This window comes from Amblyomma maculatum, unplaced genomic scaffold, assembly GCF_055883805.1.
Source record: "Amblyomma maculatum isolate TAMU_Amacu unplaced genomic scaffold, ASM5588380v1 scaffold_78, whole genome shotgun sequence".
Taxonomy (NCBI): domain Eukaryota; kingdom Metazoa; phylum Arthropoda; class Arachnida; order Ixodida; family Ixodidae; genus Amblyomma; species Amblyomma maculatum.
In genome coordinates this window covers 82442-103574 of record NW_028146803.1, presented here as the reverse complement: position 1 = coordinate 103574, position 21133 = coordinate 82442, and the positions used below count along the sequence as shown (strand labels likewise).

Genomic DNA, 21133 nt, shown 5'->3' with positions numbered 1-21133 from the left:
ACTAGCATACTATTTTTCTAGTTCTTTTCCTCCATTGTGAGTCAATGCTTTTCAAGTACAGGTAATTAAATACTTTAGCTGCCCATCTGTTACTGTCCAATTTCCTCAGGCGTTCCTCATATAATATTTTGCTCTGAGCTTCCCGTACTTCGAAAGATGCCCAGCCCATATCTCCCTGTACCGCCTCATTTGTGGTTTCGCCGTGGGAACCTAGTGCTAATCGTCCAACGGATCTCTGATTTATTTGTAATGTCGACTGTACCTCTGATTTTAGGCACAAAACCGCATTTCCGAAAGCAAGTCCGGGCACCATAATTCCTTTCCAAATATCCCTCAAAACCTCATACCTGTTGTATCCCCACAATGCCCTATGCTTCATTATCCCGGCATTCGTTCGCCCTTTGGCCTTAAGTAATTGCTCATGCTTTCCATTGTATGCCAGTCCTTCGTTTACCCATACCCCCAGATATTTATATTCTGCTACTCTAGGTATTTCAAGGCCTTGTATTTTAAGAACCTGGTCAGCTGAGCCGTTAAAAATCATCAGGCCCGACTTAACTGCGCTAAAACTGAAGCCTAGAGCGCCCCCTTCGTCTCAGCAATACTTAACTAGAGTTTGCAATTCTCCCAGACTCTCAGCTAGCAACAGAATATCGTCTGCATACATCAAACCGGGAAGGCGCTGCTCTACCGCCTTTCCACCTAATCTATATGACAGGTTAAAACCTAGGTTACTGTCTTGTATCCTCCGTGCCAGGTTTATCATATAAAGCATGAACAGCAGCAGTGATAGAGGACAGCCTTGTCTTAATCCTTTGTATACTTTGACATCTTCCGTACTTCTTATCCCTTCCCACGTAATTTCTACTTTGTTATCCCAGTATACTTCCTGTAGGAACTCTATTATCTCATAACCGATACCTTCTTCTTTTAATATGGTCCACAGGAGTTCCCTGCTTACGTTGTCGTACGCCCCGTTTATGTCCAGGAAGGCCAAATACAAAGATCTATTTTCCACTCTAGATATTTCGATGCATTGGGTAAGCACGAACAGGCTATCACCTAAGCACCTACCATTTCTAAAGCCGTTCTGAAGTTCTCCGAGTATCTCGTTACTTTCTACCCATGCTTGCACCTTTAATTTCACCGCCTGCATGGCCAACCTGTACACATAACAGATGTTATGGTAATCGGCCTGTAGGATTTTATGTGCATCCTGTCTCCTTTCCCTTTATAAATCAAATCCATTTTGCTCTGACGCCAGCTGTCCGGAATTTGCTTATTCGTTATGACTGTTTCCAGAGCTTTTCACAACGTTTCCTTACTTTTTGGACCAAGTTCATTAATCAGCTTGATCGGAATTCCATCTATTCCTGTATATGTGTTTTTAGGAATACTTTTTTCTGCCTTTTTCCAGTTTAGATTGGCCAGTTCTAAGCTGCTTTGTATTCTGCTACCTTGTGTTGCTTCCTGATTTGCGGAGATTACCATATCGTCGATCTTAAATGACTCGGCTATAACTGATGTAATGTAGTTCACTGCGTTATCTCCCTTTAAACAATTTACCTCGTTATCTTGTATCCGATCCTGATTTCTTTGATTCTTCTTCCCTAGCCAGCTTATATGGTTCCAGAATTTTCTTGCTCCGCCTCTTGAGGCAGCTTGTATGTCAGCCATCCAGTGATCGGTGGACTGCCTTATTTTTCTTTGGACGAGGGCCTGCACCTCAAGTTTCTTTTGTTGATATGATTCCCATTTTTGGTCGATTTCCTCCTGAGATACCTGTGCTTTTTGCCTCTCGGTGTTCCCTTGAAGCAGCCCGTCGTTGTTCAATAGCTTCCCTGATTTCCTTATTCCACCAGCTCCTTGGCTTCCTCTTTCCATTTCAGCGGTTTGCTACTTTAACCTCCTTAAGTTTCCTCCTTATGAGTAGTTCTACCTGTTCATAATCCCAAACTCCCATGGGTTTTTTCTCTATTGCTTCCTCTATGTCTGCTGCTATCTGCGCTATTTGATCGTCGTTTAATTTTGCGTTTACGTTTTGTCTAAGTTCCATTTCTCTTTTCATCAAGGGCCCCATCTGCAGACCAATACGTTTATGATCACTTCCCAGACTACACTCCCCTTCTTCATCTATTTTCATTTTTGTGACCTTGCTATAAATTTCCCGCGATATTAGACAGTAGTCAATGGTCGTCGGCCTGCTGCGGAATTCCCACGTGATTTGGCCTTCACATTTTGTTTCTCTATTTACTATAACTAGATCGTGTCGCTCGCAGAAATCTAGCATTAGCTTCCCGTTACAATCCGTGTATCCATCCAGATCGTCGATGTGGCCGTTCATGTCCCCCAGCAGAATAATATTGGCCCCGTTTCCAAACTGGCTTATATCGTCACTGAGACATTCAACAAGATCCCTGTTTTCTTGCCTGCATTGATGTCCTGTTCCTAAATAAACTACCCCTAGTCATGTCCTTATGCCGGCAATGGTTCCTGAAACCCAGATATGTTCTTTACAAGATGATTTAATTGTTTGCCAATTTGTTCCCTGGTGTATCAACATACCTACCCCTCCACCCTTTCTTTCCGTTCTCGTTCTGTTGCACCCTTCCCAGACGTAGCCTTCTATAAACGGCCGATCTTCTAGATCCCTGAGATGAGTCTCGCTAAGAGCGTACACACCTATTTTGTCATCCTTCAACTGCTGTTCTATCTCTAGCCATTTCGCTCTTTTTCTACCTCCTTGCATGTTTATGTAACTGATCCTAGTGTGAAATTTCTTTTTTGTACTTTTCTTTCTCGACCTCCTTCTTGTCATTTTTTGGGCTCAGCCTCCGTTATTACACTTTCTTCTGCTTCACTTCTATCTCTGTGCACGGAGTCCTCGCGGACCCCATAAAAAGCTAGAGCCCTGCCCGCCAGGCGCCAGCCGATCTCTGCTCCCACTATTCTGTTAAAATGAATGCCATCTCGCTGAAAAGCTCGCACCAAAACCTGCTTTATGCACTTCCCTGTTTACCCCAATCACTTCGAAACGCTTCTCCAGGCTTATCTTTCTTACGTCCTGGTTAACTGTCACCCCGTCCAGCTTTCCGTTCAATCCTAGCACCTCCGGTACTGACAACTATCTGCGCTTGCTGTGCTATCTCCCTGATATCGTCAACTCCCTTAGATAAACTTTCCACCACTCCTGCAGCGTCACCATTTAGGACGTCGTTTAGCCCCGCGGCTACTATCACCATACTGCGCTCTGCGGAATTTTTCAACAGCCTATTTTTACTCTCTTTCAGCACTGCCGGCGTTTCCTCAGCGAACAGCGCCGCCCATGGCAAAATGCATAACAGTGGAATGGTGAGTCGCGGAGTCTGCGGAGCGGGTCGCGTTTGGCGCTTGCGGAATGGCGCTACCCGTTGTCCTCCGGTGTGGGTTTCAAAGCCTAAAAAACCGCACAGAGTTTTTCAGATCTGGTAACCTGGACAAAGGGTAGTGCCTTTACGGGGCTAGCCACGTATACGACATACGGAAGTGCCAATCAGAGGGTACACATATATTCTGCAAATGTATCCCTCCGACGAAGCTCAATGCGCTGAGCTACGATGTGGACCTAGAAGTAAGTGCAACTTCATTTTTTTTGGGTAACCGTCGTAGTACATAAAACCGATTTTACATGCCGTATTGTCGCCTGCATTCAGTTGGACTTGTCAAGGAACATCATTGGGGCAAAATGTTCCTGCATAGCCGGCGTGGACGGCCGCTGCAAGCATGCTGCGGCGCTCGCATTTGCTGTGGACACAGAGGTAACAGTATCATGCGCAAGCGGCAGTCGAAGATGGGGGGTGCCTTCAAAAAAGATTTACCACAAAGGAAAAAGGCTGAGTTCGCGGGACGATGGTACGTAACCTCATTACTTGCGATACGGTAACACTAAGTGAGCACAACTACTGGAACGGACTTCCAGAATGAGAACCACTCGACAGTAAGCAATTACCTCATGCGCATAGGCAATACTTTATGGCTGAATTAGAAGAACACGGCGTCAAACGTAATAATGTGAAAAGATTCTTTGCTAGCTTGCGAAGAGTTTAAAAATTCAAGTTTATTTCCCTGTTTACATTCAAGTATATATACGTTTGCACGGCGCATTTTTTAAAAATTTCTTCTGTCCGAACAGAGAGTTCACTCAACACTGCACACTATCTATCTTCGATCGGATGTGTAGGCACTTCCCGCTTAATTTTGAGAGCGTTGCAAAGTCTCTCGTACTCGTTGAGATATCGTGGTGAGAGAGGGACTGCGCGGTATCCGTTCGCAGCCTCGAGCGTCCATCGACACAATTACACCCGAAATGATGCAGTCGCGTCACGATTTTGATGCAAAATTTTGGAATTTTTGCTGCTCATATCACTTCTTCGAGAACATGAGCTTTGAGGGGCTACTGTGCACGTTTCTATAATTTTTATTGCAGAAAAAAAAAGACCTTGCATTTTATTCAGTCAGCACTTTCCAAGTAAATGCGATATGTGGTATTTAAATATATTTGCAAAATATGGCTCTAAAATGGAAAAATGTGTCGCTAAATGTATGATGCCTGTCCTAGTGCATGAGAAAAAAAAAGAAATTTGAACTTCACCTGCCATAAATGCTGTTTTAATACAAATCTAAACATTTTTCAGATGCTTCAGCCCAGGGTGGCGTTGATACCTGCTAGATAAGTACGGCTTCATAAACTGCCCTATGGTGACCATGCTTGCTGCAAAAAGAAGGCGAGAGGAGAGGGGCGAAACAAGTGTTGAGACACAGCAGGTATAGTTTCGTCGAGAAAGTCAAGTGCAGCTTGGCGGGACAAAAATACCTTTTTATTTTTTTCTCAGACTCCCTCCAAAGATTACACTTGGGCCAAATATTATCTGCTCTATTGTGACGACTTCAACCACAGCAGCAACTTTAGCGGCCCGGTTGACTATTTTTACAAGACTAATGTATGCAGCGCGGTTCAGTGCACAGCACAAAGAACGAAAGAGTGACATGCAGCAAGGTAGGCACCTTTTATCTCATCTATTAGTCAAAACACTTTCTTTAGTTGTCACTGCTAGAAACAAGATATGGTTTTACCACTGTAAGACGCATAATTCAGCTACTGGCTTTCTTTCGCAGGTCTAGTCGGATAACCTCAACGGCTGTGCACAAAATACTTAGAGCAAGGAGACCTCCAGAGGAAGTAGCAGAAAAACTACTTTCACAAAAGCGCGTCACGACACAGGCAAGGCTGTACGGAGTAAAGCTTGAGCCGGCTGCCTGGGAATGGTACAAGTACCATTTTAAGAAATAAGTGTACACTGTAAGCTTTGTAGTCAAAGAAGATCAGCCGTGGCTGGCGTGCAGCCCTGATGGGTTAATCGAAGCCGATTATTGCTTAACGGAGCTGCTTGAGATTAAGTGCCCATATTCTAAAAGAAGTGGCAAAGAACGCTTTGTTGAAGGTATATGCCTTGCATAGATTGCTTCATTGGATGGCATTTGCAAACTTAAACATCAGTATTTTACTCAGATACAGCTAGCTCTTTACGTTCTTGGTCTCCAGGTGTGCCAGCTTGTAATCCACACTCCCAAGGAACAAATGGTGCTAACCGTTGCACGTTGCAACAGCTTTTTGAGCCACATTGTGCCAAAGTTTGAGACATTCTACTTTCCAAACTTGTTGCCCGAATTACTGATTAAATGAGATTAGGCATCAGATATCAATAACCAAAATCAAAAAATGTGTTTATTAGCATCTCTGTACATACTCTTAGCATGACAATTCAGAAAAAATTAAAATTGCATCTACTTAGGAACAATATCTCAATGTCATTTTTGGTGATGTGATTCATGCTGTTTCAGAAATACCAAATTTGCAGTTTTTTTATTTGGTCAGTATTACACGTGCTCCATTAGGAACTGTGATATTTGTTTTCCAAATGCATCAGCTAGTCAAAAACGTGATCATTTTCATATTTAATGGCATTTCTGTGATACTAAATACTTGTGTATTGCACCAAATGTACACAAAATGTGGTATATAGAATCACTGTATGAGAGGAAAGGATTACTCATATTGTTTCAAGACGCCATTTTGCAACTTTGCCAGGAAGCAAATCACATGCATAATTTGATCAATGTGATCATGTAGCTCAACTGGAAGCCGGGCATTGATGATGTTAAAAATCTTCCCTCTCTGGATCATTCTATCTACATGTATGCGAACACTTGCAATGTTGTAGGTCTCAGACATTTCTTCTGCGGTAAAGTTTCCGCCACCAGCAAATGGTGGCATAAACAGGATAACATCTGCTTCTGCCGCATCAACATGTACTCCAGGGAAGCTTTTGTCGGAAAGCAGGACATCTTCCGGCTCCAATAGTGAAAGCAAGCCTGAATGAACTGTGATAAATGTATCCGTTGCCCTTCCTCCATATGCCTTAGACAGAAATGTTACGAGGCCACTTGGAGCAATTCCAATAAGAAGTTTCGCAGTATACGTTCCCTTATAATTTGAATACATCAAATTTTGTAACTCTACTGATGCAGGGCGTTCTGCTGGGATTTCGGTACAGTCAATCACAACTCACCATTTGGGATAGTGTAACTTAAAGCACTCGGGCATTGTTGAAAGCACGTTATCCCTGTGATGCCACTCGATCCAAGTTCGTGTTTTGGTGTAGAGTGTCTAAAGAATGCCCAGAAAACACCTGGCTGCAGTCCTACGGTGTACACCAAACAAGGCTCCTAGTGCTGTGTAGGTCATTCCAGTTTTCAGTTTCTTTAGGAAAAGGGTGGGTCTGTCAGCTTTCGACAACCCTTACACCGTTCTGGTGCCAGGTAAGATGCTAGCCAGCAATGAAAAGACTGATAATGTCACTGAGCACGAGCTTACCAGGACATTTTCATCTGACTGTACGGTCTGAGTTCCACAGAAATAAACACTCTTGTGATCTAGTCCTGATGCGGTATTTTGTGTTGTGCAAGGTTCGGTTTGAATAAACACTGTTGACACAATTTTAAATGAAATCTGTGTGCATGCAGTGTTGCTGTCAGTAAAGCTAAGAAAAACATGGGGCTCGGCAAGTGATTCTTCCTGATGAATTGATTTCATTGTTCCAACCTGCAACAAGGAACGTGCATTGTTAACACTGTCACGGAAGCGATCTGCGTTTGGTCAGATATCTACAACTGTCGAACGCAGTCATCATACCTTCTTGAAATTTTCGTGACATAGTTTTGGAACATCTTCCTCAGGCTCAGGGCAGTGTGGCTCACCTGGCTAAAGTAAAACAAATAGAATGCCAATCTGGAATATGTGAGACAGATATGCATTGCATTTGAATAGTGCTCAAAATAATGTGTAACGCACAACATCTGGCTAGAATTTAAGTGAAATAAAACTGCGTAGGATAATAGATACCAGCATTAAACCTTTATAACAGCAACAATGAATGAAAAAAAAAAACTGACAGCAATAACATATCTACTTATTGTGCCAGTTAATACAATTGATCAAGTTATTGCGTTTCACCGAGGAGTGGGCAGGGCTCCCCCATTTTTGCTTTGTTTATGCATAACGAATGCAAGCCAACTTTACCACTGATATGCCTTAACGAATCTGTACCTGGTTGCTCTCTTCTTGCTCTGCTTTAATCGTTGAATGAAGCTTGTTGTTTCGTCGTTTGCTTAGTCTGAAAATTTCACAAAGAAAATCAGTAAAGCTGTTATGAATAACATAACATTTGTACAAGAGAAGAAAGCAACTACACATGATTAAACAGAGCCTTTTTTTTTAAATACTGTGATTAATACCTTCTGTGTGCAAGGAATAAACAAAATAATGATTAGTTCAGCTGATTCATAATTCAGTTTGCCTTTTAGGCTCATAATTACCTGGAGACGCCTTGTATGCATGCTGGTCGTTAGAGATTGATTCCTTTGTTAATACCATGAGAAACCAAACCACGAAACAGTTATGCAGTTGGCTGTTATGAAGTCCTTTAGGGCTACAAATATATATATATATATATATATATATATATATATATATATATATATATATATATATATATATATATATATATATATATATATATATATTTAATTGTATGACCATGGGGATTCAGCTCAGGTAGGCTTGTTACTGCAGATTTTGGGGCTGAGATGATAAACAAAACACGAAGAACTCATCTGGAGAGACATTATCCTTTCTTTTTAACATAAATCTACACACATCGTTCAAAAGCAAACTTATTGGTAAAAACTGTTAAATAAAATATTACACCAAGGGAACGCAGTAGCCTATGTTTATCTTGCTGAAAATCATGTTTCCAAATTCTTTTAGCTCAAGGACGTAAATTCCCTTTAAAACACGCAAATCCCGCGCAATGAAGCATGTTGGTAAACATCGTGACATGAATTATTAGTAGATGCAATTAAAGCAGGAAAGGTTCTTCAAGCTATCATACGTTCTGAAACTGAAAGCTACCAGCTTTGGTACTCTGTCTGGAGCTGAAAGAATGATTACTTGCAATGCACGTCTCTCTTAAGTACCCACATGTTCCTACCACCTACACTTGAATAAACGATGATCATGAAAACCGTCATCACAAGTTGTACTGTGGTACCGAACATTCGAGAGAAGCGCTCGACGTTAAAAAAATTGAAATGAATTTTGTCAATGCACAGTTGTTACCTTTCGTAACGTCCCTGGCAATCTATTGGTGCCGGCCTGTTCTTGTATACAGGCGGAAAAATGCTTGGGTTATAACTAGGATTGTTAGATTCCTCCGATTTTCGATTGCCAATAAAATTACGGCAATATATGTGGGGGTGCATTTTCGGCTGCCAGGCGCCCGTACCGTCGCTCCTGCGCTACAGAAGGTAGAAAACTTCCGGTTAAAGCCAACTTTTAAGACCTGCCACAATGTTTCTACGACCGCACAGAAAAAAAAGAAAACCAATGAATACTTACCTCTGTCTTCGAACCAACCGTATCCATGGCGCACGCCGTTCTTGCTGTTGCGGGTAATAATGTGATGGAAATCGGTAGAAATGAATCGGCTGTGCAGCATCTAACGAGTTTGCGTAGCTGTTAGTGCAACTAACAACACAACACGTCTGCCTGGACTTTGTTTTACCGGACATATTCACGCACAACATAACCACAGCAGCGAAGCAAACTCTGCACAGACCAGCAACACACTGCACACTCATGCAACAGGCATTCCGATGTCCGGTCCCCATACTATCGGCGCATGCGCACAACTGCTCATCAGTGTGACGTCATGACTCTAGAATATGGAACACCATAACGGTGGTACGGCGGAGCGAATATATTCTAGTTCACTATAGGGTGGAGCGGACGCGGGGCCATGTTTAGGGTGCCTCGATGCGCGCGCCCTCTCCGCCGCTCCGTGCAGGGTGGAGCCATCCTTTGACAGGGTCAGTGCCGCCGCCGCGGAAGAGGGCAGCCATATTTGAGCCCACTCCTCGCTTCCCCACGGGCCGGTTGCACGTGCGTGGTCGCGCGTCCGCCCGGTCGCAGTTTTCTTCGGTTTCAAAACTCGCAAGATGCCTGGCTGTTGCGTGCCACTGTGCTCAAACCACTCCAGAAATGGCTGGAGAATGTTTTCATTCCCAAGAGACCCTAAAAGAAGGCTCCTCTGGACGGTGAAGATAAAGCGGGACAAATGGAAGCCCGCAAACTCTTCGCGCATATGCAATGTAAGTACAGTGATTATTTGGACGGTTGCGATTTTTTGTAGTTATGTCTGTCGCTGCAGGTTTACATTTAATATGTGCGCTGGAAGTTGTGTTAGTGTTCCTGGAAAGGCTGTAACTACGCACGCTACGTGACTACATCTTTTATGAAACATATATAAGGAGGAATTATACAGCAGATGAGTGGCGGAAAATCATTTTCATAACTCGCAGGTGTGGACATGGATTTTGTATTTCTGTGCACAGGCTAATAAACACAACTAACGGTAATATTAGTTATATACAGTGAAGCGTTGCAGAAGCACTCGGCATTTATGCAATAACAGACTGCTTGCTTGTAGCCGGTTAGCTTAGAGCCGAGAGGTTCTTGATTAATTTTTCAAATGGCCCTAAAAGCAAACGCATCAAGAGACATGCGTCAGAAGCGTCAGAAACTTTGACAATAGTTTTGTAGAGTTTTTATTTGTTCCAGGGCTGTTTGACGAAGCCAGGAATTAGTTACTTTTGGTAAAACTCCCGTGAATGTGAGCTTTCGTATATAGTAGCTTCGCTAAGAACTTGTTGCTTCTATCTGGCATTTCTAACGTTGGCGCAGTTATTGTGCAGTGCCGGCTATTTCCCTTGTGCGCAGCCATTATTAGTCTGACTTTTAGGATTTGATAAATGCAGCTGCCGAGTGTGCGCAACTCCTTAACATCGCTGGAGCAGTGCCAGAACTTGTGTATCTTTCAAAAGGGGCATTTCTTTCTGTTTGTACTACATACTGGACGCCTGAATTAATTTTCTTATGCAGGCCCATTTCGAAGACAACTGCTACGAGAATCACCGCGCGGATGGAAGGAAGCTGCTAAAGTCAAACGCTGTTCCAACCATTTTTTCGTTCAGACGTAAGTTGCACTATATTTTATTATTGATGGCAAATATGATGTGCATCACTGTTGTGACTCATGAGTTAGAATAATAGCGCTTAAAATCTGGCCTTCTAAATGCAGTACCAATTGCATTACCAATTGCAATTTTAAAACTTTGTCATTGAAATTGTGCCTGTTGCCAAATGTTTGGGAGTGCTCTTTGAACAGCACACGTCTTGGGATCTGCAAGTAGATACAATCATTAGGAAAATATCCAGAGTATCCGGAGTACTTTCTAAATTGAGACATTGCCTCCCTACATGTGTAAAACGCTTTATATATAACTCTCTTTTTATGTCAATAATAAACTACTGTTATTTAGTCTGGGGGACAACCACTTTATCAAACATTAATCAGTTACATATAATACAAAAGAAGGCTGTTCGAGCGATCATGAATGTCCCATACCTTGCTCATTCCGAACCACTATTCAGGGAGTTAAAATTAGTGCCGCTTCCTGAACTTTATCACCATACTCTCAGAAAGCGTTATCAAACAGGTATCAGAAAGAAAAACAAAACTCTTGAAATTATATCGAGTCTAACACTAAACAGAAATGTTCGGGACACTCGCTATCACGAGACTTGGGAGGTTCCGTGTAACCGCACAAAATATGGTGACCAGATGCTGCGATTTCAACTGCCGAAATTACTTAACTGATTACGCACACACACACACACACACACACACATATATATATATATATATATATATATATATATATATATATATATATATATATATATATATATATATATATATATATATATATATATATATATATATATATATATATATATATATATATATATTTTTTTTTTTCAATTTACAACGCGTTCGCCTCTGTGTTTTTTGCACTTATTTATTGACTGTTTGTTCAGATGTGTGGTGATATTGTTACTTTCCTATCATTATTTTTTGTATGCAAAGTGTTACCTGCCTAGTTTTTTTTGCAAAAGTTCTTTTCATTGATTTCATGTCTTGCTCATATCTAATGTATATTTGCACTGCTGTGTCGCTGTCAAGAAGACGGTCAGTGGGCGCTGCCAAGCCCTATTTTTGTGGCTTTTTGCCCACTGTCCGTGACATCAGTGTCTGTGGGTATTGATGTTGAAATAAATTGGAATTGGAATTGGAACTTTTCAAGCTTAAAATTTTCGCTTTTAGGTTATGGTTCGCGCAGCTATGAAATAACTGCCGACACTGAGCAATTCTGACGAACTTCACTCATTTCTGCTCTTGCATTTCCTTTTGTTTGTGCAGCTATGGTCCACCACCAAAGAAAGGCTCCTAAGGAGAGAGGCACACCCGCTCTACCAACTACATCAAACTCAACAGTGCAGGAACAAGGACCTGGCGTTTTTGCGGATTGCGATGAGCCTGGGGGAACGAACTTAAGTGAAGAGGTTGTCTATCAGCCTAGCGATGGACAAAGAGAGCAAAATGAAGGCTGCGATGCACATTCATCCAGTAGTTGTTGCGCTCAACTGAGAAAACAACTGGAAGATGTGAGAAAGAACCACAGACAACTTCAAGGAGTGCATAAAAAAGCCAACTTGACTATTAACTCTCTTAGAAAGAAGGTGCGAAAGCTAAAAAGCGCCGTAGAGCACTTTGAAAAAAGGATAAAATTTTTAAATAACGATCAAGTTCGTGCACTTTCCCGAAAAAGCAACAAGGGAAGCATCTGGTCGCCGCAGACTATTAAACAGGGGCTTCAACTGAAGTTTTCTTGTGGGAAGTCTGGTTACAGAACTCTCAGACAGCTCGGCTATCCACTTCCGGCAGAAAGAACTCTATCTCGTCGCCTCCACTGGCTCAAGTTCTCACCAGGAATTCTTACAGACGTTGTAGAACTTCTCCAAGCGAAGGCACAAGGCATGGAAGATGTAGAAAAAGACTGCGTCCTCTTTATCGATGAGATGGAGATTGCCAGAGGGTTTCAGCTTGACCGCGCTGAAGACATTGTGTATGGGGGAGTGACATTGCCACAAAAGCCAGATGAGCCTGCTAATCACGCTCTGGTGTTTATGGTTGGAGGTCTCAACCAGCGATGGAAGCAGGTGATAGCTTATCATTTCACTGGAAGCCATGTGGATGGCCGCACGCTCAAGGACATTGTTCTGCAAGTTGTCCAACTCTGCGCCGATATTTCCCTCAGAATTCGGGTTGTAACGTCCGACATGGGCGCCTAAAATCGACCGATGTGGCGTGAGCTGGGATTTTCTAGCCACCGAAATTCGAAGACAACCTGCTCAATACCACACCCTTCGCTCAAGGATATGGAGTTGTTCTTCAACGCAGACGCTGCTCATGTTTTGAAGAATATTAAAGGTTAGTTGATAACATCTCATGCATTTACATTAAGTGAAGCAACAGCCAGCCAGTGCGATCTTCCCTCACGTGAAGTGAAACTGGATCATGTGCATGCTGTGCTGGAGTTTGACAAGGAAAGGGAGCTAAAGCTCGCACCGAAGCTCTCTGAAGCCCATGTCTCATCTGGACATTTTACGAAAATGAAAGTCGGACTTGCCGTGCAATTTTTCAGAGAAGCTCCCAGTGCAATCCGATACCTCATCAAGGAAAAAGTGCTGGACATAGAGGCAGAAACAACAGCTTGGTCTTTAGAGCTGGTATCAAGATGGTACGCATTAATGTCGTCGCGTCATCCATCTGTCGCCCTAAGTCTGTACGATGTGGCGAAGCATCATAGAGCTCTGGAAACTCTAAACCTGGCTCTAAACACCTTTCAAGGGATGAGCATGGGCAGCACGTCTCAGTGGAAGCCATCGCAGGCGGGCCTCCTGATCTCCACAACGGTCGTGCTTCGCCTGCAAGACATTCTTTTGAACTCGGAGGGCTACAGCTTCTTACTCACCAGCAGGCTGCTACAAGATTGCCTTGAGAATCTTTTCTCTGTGGTTCGTCTCAGGAAGCCTATCCCAGACGCCTATGATATGAAATGCGCGCTGAAACTTGTGTGCATAAGCCAATTTTTGCACACGCCGTCTACCACCAGCTACAGTGTTGACGATTCTGAGTACCTGGTTGACCTTCTGTCAAACGGGAAACGTGAACTCGCTGAAGCCGAGGTAAAGGAAATCGATGACTCGGAGGTTCTTTTCATTGAAGCGCTAACATCGACTGAATGCAGCATTCTGTTCCATATTGCCGGATTCCTCGTTAAAGGTATTCTGAAAGCCATAAATAATTGCGAGCAGTGCAAAGCTACTCTGCTCGGTTCTAGTGACGCTGAAAATGCATATCTCACAAGGCTGAAGGAGTACCTCGAAAATGGCGACAACCTGCATTACCCCAGTCCTGAAGTGATGAAAGTGCTGAAGTCGTGCGAGGAGCATTTTAAGGGCATCACAGAATGGGCGGAAAGCCTTCTAACTATGAAATCTCCAGTGCAGGCTGTGATAACATACCTAAGACAAATGGTTCCGTTTAATGTTGAAACATGCCAGGTTCACAACGAAATCATTCAGAAGTTGTTATACTCGACCTACGCTCGAACGAGGCTGCGAATTCACCTGCAACAACTGGAAGAAAAAAAAGTCAATGGACATGCAAGCAAAACGTGTGCTGGCGTCAGCTTGCCGTGAAGAGATTTGTAAATATTGTGTATAAATGTCAAATTCACCATAGTTCGCTTGTCTCCTATTTTTTGACAGTAGCTTTAATAATTTACAACATAAATAAACTGCATTATTACAACTCCTAAGTAAGTGAAATTTATGCACTTACGTTTCTCATTAACTCTTCACACTATATAAGAAAAACTTCCTCAGTCGATGAGACACGCGCATTTTCCCAATATAGGCTCTGTTGATAGATGTTATTTTTTTGCCTTTTCATGAGAGTATTTTTCACAGTCAAGTTTGCGTTCACTTAATGTTTTCGGTGAAGGTATGAAGGCGCCGAAATTATCCCATGCTTTGTTAAAGTGGTTACTTTACATGAAAAAAAGCTGCACGAATTATGCAGCTGCATTGTATATTACAGCTACAGTGCAAACTCCTGTACCACAGCATTGTTTCTTTTTTTTTACCTGCACAAATTAACAAACAAAAACAAGCGATGCCAAGGATCAAACGACTACGAATGTCCAAGGGCCTACAGATTGCGTCCATTTGATTCTGAGGGGGTAAAATGTTTCATTAATAAGCCTTATCATTCTCAGCATTTAATATTGACTAATACGTTGCGGCGAACGAGATAAACTCTGTTTTTGCGAGTCAGCGCACTGAGTCCCAGACAATTTACAAAACTCCGTAAGTCAGCTTTTCTGCATAAAAAAAAAACACCTTTACGATTGCGACGCGAACTGTCCGAGGGAGAAGAGTTGGGTGCAGCGCAAACGACTTTTATTCCTTTATGTTATGGTGTGCACGGCCAGGCGAGCACCTTGGCACAGCTACGTTTCAAATTTCCTTCAGGAATGCAGCCCGGGGAGGGTGCATTGTAACCGCAGCAATGGCTTGGGAGAGCGGTCCCTAATCTCTTTATTGTGAAAGCAACACAGGGCAGAAGCCTGTAGGAAAGGGTTCGGCAACAATAGATGTCCCCAGCGCTGCACCCTATTTCTGCCTCCAAAACCTGTTTCGCCGCGATGGTGAAGGGGCCTTCGCTGCGCAGAGAAGCTTACCTCCAGTGTTCTGAAACGAGTGGGCTCAAATATGGCGGACACTGCAGCAGACGACGCGGTTGTCCCCACCCTGCACGGAGCGGCGGGAGAGGGCGCACATCGAGGCACCCTAGCCACCCTAGCCATGTTGAAGCGCATGCCGCATCTACTCTTCCTATCTACCATGGTAACGACGCAGGCGCACAACTGGCCTCTCCTGGCCACCGAGAAATGCTCGACTAGTAGCATTTCTCGGTGACAGATCTACTCTCTGACAGATCTACTCTCTGAATATTTTTAATGGGCATCGTGAAGCGATAGATTTTCATTCTGATCATTTCTACACCTTCGAAAACTCTTTGCGCCAAATTCTGTATTTTGTTAATTCAACTATTTACACAAAATTTATTAACTTGCTATCACATATCTCACAACAATTATCAGTTACTAGAACCACAAGATACCACGATACAATATTTTAATCAGCTTCTGATTAAGTGCTGACAACTCCTTTGACGGTGTTTCAGCTGAACACGAAGTATAAGCTATTGCTTAAAATGAAAGGTTAGAAAAGTATAAAATTAAAACGTGAAAAATGTTTCAATGTGTGTGTACAAAAAGAATTTATTGTGCACATACATACAATGAATATGCATATTACTCACAGACCAAAGCACTATACAAACACTATATACATAGTAAACTCAAAAGCATGATTCTCCAGGGAGGGGTAAACAAAGAAGGGGGGGGGGGCTTTGATAAAGTCCGACAGACCCATCTCAAGTCTTTCTCTCCCTCTTCTTTTTCCTTGCTTCTCTATTTTCTCTTTCCGTCCCGCCATGGGGGTGCAGTGGTAAGACGCCTGACTACTGTGCCGGAGTACCCCGGTTCGAACTCGACCGCGGCGGCTGCGTTTCGATAGAGGCGAAACGAAGAAGCGTCCTTGTGCTGTGCGATGTCAGCGCACGTTAAAAATCCCCAGGTGGTCGAAATTACTCCGCAGCCCTCCACTACGGGTTTTCTTTCTCTGTTTCCACTTTCACTCCCACCTCCCTCCATTCCCTTGCGGCGTGGCTGAGGTGTTCACGGAAAACAAGTGAGACAGTTACCGCGCCTTTTCTCTTCCTTTACATCAATCAATCAGTTCTCTTTTCTCCGCACGAGACAGCGGAGGTGGCTCAGCTACAGAGCCAGTCGCAGGCCCGTGCATTTTCTTTTCCTTTTTCCTACAGCCACAACAATAACTGCTCCCCTGTACAACATAGAAGCGCGTGTGCCAGCGCCGTAGAAACCGTGTGTGGGCGTCAGTTGCTAACTGTCCAGAGGGTGGTGGTGGCGGTGAAAACATTTATTATTCTAATACATGGAGGCATGTACACTAGGTGGGATGCCTAGACAGGCACTACATTGGCGTTTGCCGCAGCCCGGGCGCGCTGCGTTAAGACCTTTTGGGCCTCTAGGGTGCAGCAGCCGGACAGGGTCGCCTCCCAGTTCTCTCGGGTGGGGTTGGGGATAGGGGGCAAAGTTGGTTTTTCTGGCAGGCCCACACAATGTGGTAGATGTCAGACACCTCCCCACAGTGCGAGCACAGCCCGTCGAATTGCGGATCAAAATGTTTTAGAGTAGCCGGGCACAACATTGTATTGGTGAGCAGGCGCAGGAGCACCCGCTCGTTAGCCTTCCCCAGCCCTTTGCACGGGGTGGGAAGAGTTTGGTGCGTATATCTGTAATATTCACATATTTCTTTAAATTTGTACACTGGGCTGAAATCAAAATCCTGGTCCGCGTCGGGTCCCGTGGGAAATGCCCGGAGAGAAAGCGCGCGGGCGGCGGCGTCGGCTGCCTCATTCCCTTGGAGACCTTGGTGACCTGGAGCCCAGACGAGAGATCGGTACGCGGGATCCGAATCTCGACTGCAATTTTGGTATATGCGGTAAGCTAGAGGAGCAGTCCACCCTTGCTGGACGTTCCGATAAGCCCCTCGCGAGTCGGTTATGATGTATTTGGAGGAGGAGTCAGAGGCTGCGAGGGCGATGAGATACTTCCAGATGACGAGGCGCAGCCTTTGCAAGACTGGGTACATAGCGCGGGCGGGAGTGCGGCGCACCTCAGCGAGGCACTTGCGACGCCACAACACAAACAGAATCACAGTGAACACAAGGTGTCCAAAAGGGCTGCGCCGGTGCTTAACGCCGGGGTTCATTCGGACGTTAAACTTCCTATACGCGAGCCGCCACATTGTTCTCCCAACTACACATTCTAAAAAAAAATATGCGAGAGGCACTCGGGAGCACCGCAGTTGGCACACTGGTCATTTGATACAATACTCCATCTGGCAAGACGCTGTCTCGTATGGAGGACGCCGCAGCGGCTAAGCCAGTCAAAATTTCGTATTTCATTTGGCAGCCGACAGGCTGCTCCCGCTCGCCATTTGGGGACAGCGGTCTCTCGTTGCTCATCAGCTGAAAGCCTCCGAACGGCAACTAGTTCGCTGATGCGTATGGCTGGTACGTTGCCTACATTAACATCTGTCAGGTCTGCATCGACAGTCGACCTCGTCTCGGCAACCTCGCGGTAAAAAGGCAGACGTCTCTCCGCCTGTGGACAGCGGTAATGTTCGGGTGTAAGCACACGACGCGCCGTGCTTATTCAGTACAGGATGAGCGAGCGACCAAGGTAAGTTCGTCAGCTAATAGCCTCTCCACCAGCCTTAACGCGAATACTCGGACCACTCTCGGGATGCCCGGAAAGCCAAGGCCTCCCCTGCTCCTCAGAAGGTGTAGGATATGACGGGCGACTATAACTGTCTTGCCATCCCAAACAGTCCCTATAAGGGACGCGAGTCTGTTCGTCACATGGCGCCGGATTGTCGCGATACGCGCCACATAAAGGGTGAAAGCGGACGCTCGTGTCTTGACGACACTGATTTAAGCTTTGAGCGGGAGGTTGAAACGAGCTGCGTCAGAAAGGGTGTTAACGGACTTTGCATTTCAGAAAATAAATATCTCTTATCGTCTACTGCACGGTTTGGCTAGTGCGTATGCTTGATATGAGGAACAATTACAGTTCGAATCAGCTCGCGCAATGCTGCTTCGCGAAAGCCACCTTAGGAAGATGGCCTGCGTGGACAAAATCAGTTCGTCAGTCATGGCCGTTCCGTTCACTTTTTTTAAACAACATGTCTTGTTTGCACAAGCAGCGGACTTTGCATCTCAGAAAATGCATATCTGTTATCGTCTATCAAAAGGTCTCTCAAAGCAATGCCATGGAGTTCTATCGAGCGGCCTGGGACAAAGCAAGCCTGGTGCGGGCCTACTATTGACGATAGAGCAGGCGTCAGGCGCAGAGACATTTTTAGAAGGGTTATTGGCCTCCAAGCTTTAAGGTCGCTGCTCCTGTAGGTGTCCTTGACGAGGCCTTCGTTCACACTTGGAGTTACCCTTGCTCTAGGTTACGCGAGTATTTGACTTATTAGGCATTAGTTAACAGCCTGATGCTATAGGTATCCACACGTATAATAGACTGGTTAGCCGCGTAACTTTCAAACCGCATGCAGTTCGATGTGCCGAGTGCTCAGTGACGAGACATTTGCGGGTGGGCCTCAAGCAAACTACTGTATATTGTGCCATAGTGTATTTTTTCTTTTTGAAGCGAAAAGCTTCACTACGCTAGTCCACACCGCGCTTCGCGTGAGCCGGTGTATGTCGGAGCCCGAGTGACGTCACGCATGGTGCAGGTGGCCGCCGCCGACTCCGTCACAAGAAGGAAAAGGCGCATTATCGGTCACACTTGCTCTGTGAACATCTGAACCGCGCCGTAAGGGAAGGGAGGTGGTGGGAGTGAAAGTGGAATGATAGAAAGGGGAGTCGTAGTGAAGGGTTACGAAGTAATTTTGTCCACCTGGGGATCTTTAATGTGTGCTGACGTTGGAGGAAAGGGTGGCTTGTACTGGCCCTGATGGGGTTGGAATAGTTAGGTCAACGCCACTTGCGGCATGGGCTAGCCTGCTACCGAATTATTCTCTGTTCTAGGCCGTCATTGCACTCGCCACCGCGTTGGTGGTGGACGACGGCAGTTGCGGCGCGCGTCTTTCTCTCCCTCTTCTCTTTATTTCTTCTCTACTCTCTCCGGGGCCGCACGAGGCAGCGCAGCCCCGCCGAGGTGGTGCAGGGGTAAGACGCCCGACTACTGTGCCGGAGTACCCGGGTTCGAACCCGACCTCGGCGGCTGCGCTTCGATGGAGGCAAAGCGAAGAGGCGTCCGTGTGCTGTGCGATGTCAGCGCACGTTAAAAATCCCCAGGTGGTCGAAATTACTCCGTAGCCCTCCACTACGGCTCGTCTTTCTCTCTTCCACTTTCACTCCCACCTTCCTCCCTTCCCTTACGGCGCGGTTGAGGTGTCCACAGAAAACAAGTGAGACAGATACCGCGGTTTTCCCTTCCTATAAATCTATCAAAGGCAGCGGAGGTGGCTCAGCTACAGGGCCAGTAGCAGACCCGTGCATTTTCATTTCCTTCTTCCTACAGCCATAACAACTGGCATCGCACATCCACGGCCGCTCGATGGAAGCGCACTCGCTTCCATCGAGCGGCCGTGGCACAGCACACGGACGCCCCTTCGTTTCGCCTCCATTGAAACGCAGCCGCGGGTGGTCGGGATCGAACCCGGGTACTCCGGCAGAGTAGACGGGCGTCTTACCAGTGTCTCACCGCGGCGTGGCTCTGTATTGTGATCTGTACTATGTTCCTCTACATAAAAAGAAGTGCAAATTGGTTCACAAGAAAGAAAAGGAGTATTAGCATGTCAGTTTACTCGGCGGGCACCTTAACAGTGCCGTGCTGTAACGCGAGGTGAGAAATCACTGAAGTTTTTGGTGTTCGGTGGGAATGAGAGAAGAATGTGAGAAAGAGATGCATAGTAAAGGGTTCAGATAGAAAATGCCAGTGGTTTAGCAACGGTTAAACCTACTTGAGTTGCGAAAGCAACAGCTCTATGGCTACGTTCAATATAGCTTAGACTACGCGCTGAGCAGCGGCGGGACTCCTTCTCCATAGTTGGTTGATTGTGGCCGCGCGCTTCTAGCCACATCATGGAGAACGAGCCACATCTTTCTCCGCATGGTCAATGTGATGCGCAGCTGGCGCCGGCTGTGTTTATGACGTCACATCTTCGGCAGCTGCGGAGCGCGCGGCCGAGCGCGGCCGCGACGGCAGCTCCGACACACCAGCTGCTTCCTCGTACGTCACACAGCTCCTCGCGCATGTGAAGCTTGGCCCACGCTGTGCCACGCGAAACGGCTCGACTACTAGTGTGTGTGTGTGTGAACAACTATTGCAGGGAGGAAGCTTGAGGTCGCCGGGCAGACTCTCCTAATCACTAGGTGTGCGCCTCATTACAAGAGCCCATCGGCGACCGCCGCGGCTTGGGTTAGGTGGACCAGGGCCTTCTGGCTCGCCAAGTTAAAGCAGCCTAGCAGGGCTGCCCCCCAGTCCTGTTGCTTTGACAACAAAATCTTATTGATATGGAGATATATTAATGTTCGCTGACATCGCACAGCAACAGGCGCTTTTGCGTTTCACAGTCATCGAAATGGGACAGCTGCGGTCGGTTTTGAAGCAGCGTATTCAGATAGCCTGCTTACACTAACGGAGTACCCGGGTTTGAGTTCGACAATGGTGGCCCTCGTTCGTACCGCGGCCGCCGATGGTAGGACGCGCAACACCACGTAGAGTTAAGAAGTGACATTAGGAGCAAAGGCATTAAAGGACTGCTTAAACATGTTCAGACTTCTTTTGGTTGAAATCGAAGACTGCTACAAATCCATCGCAGGAACAGTTAGACAAGCTG

At 45.4% G+C, this 21133-nt stretch overlaps 1 pseudogene; it reads left to right on the top strand.

Moving 5' to 3' along the window:
* Window positions 1–10520: 10520 nt before the first annotated feature.
* Window positions 10521–14911, top strand: LOC146170677 (uncharacterized; annotated as a pseudogene).
* The last annotated feature ends 6222 nt before the right edge of the window (window positions 14912–21133 follow it).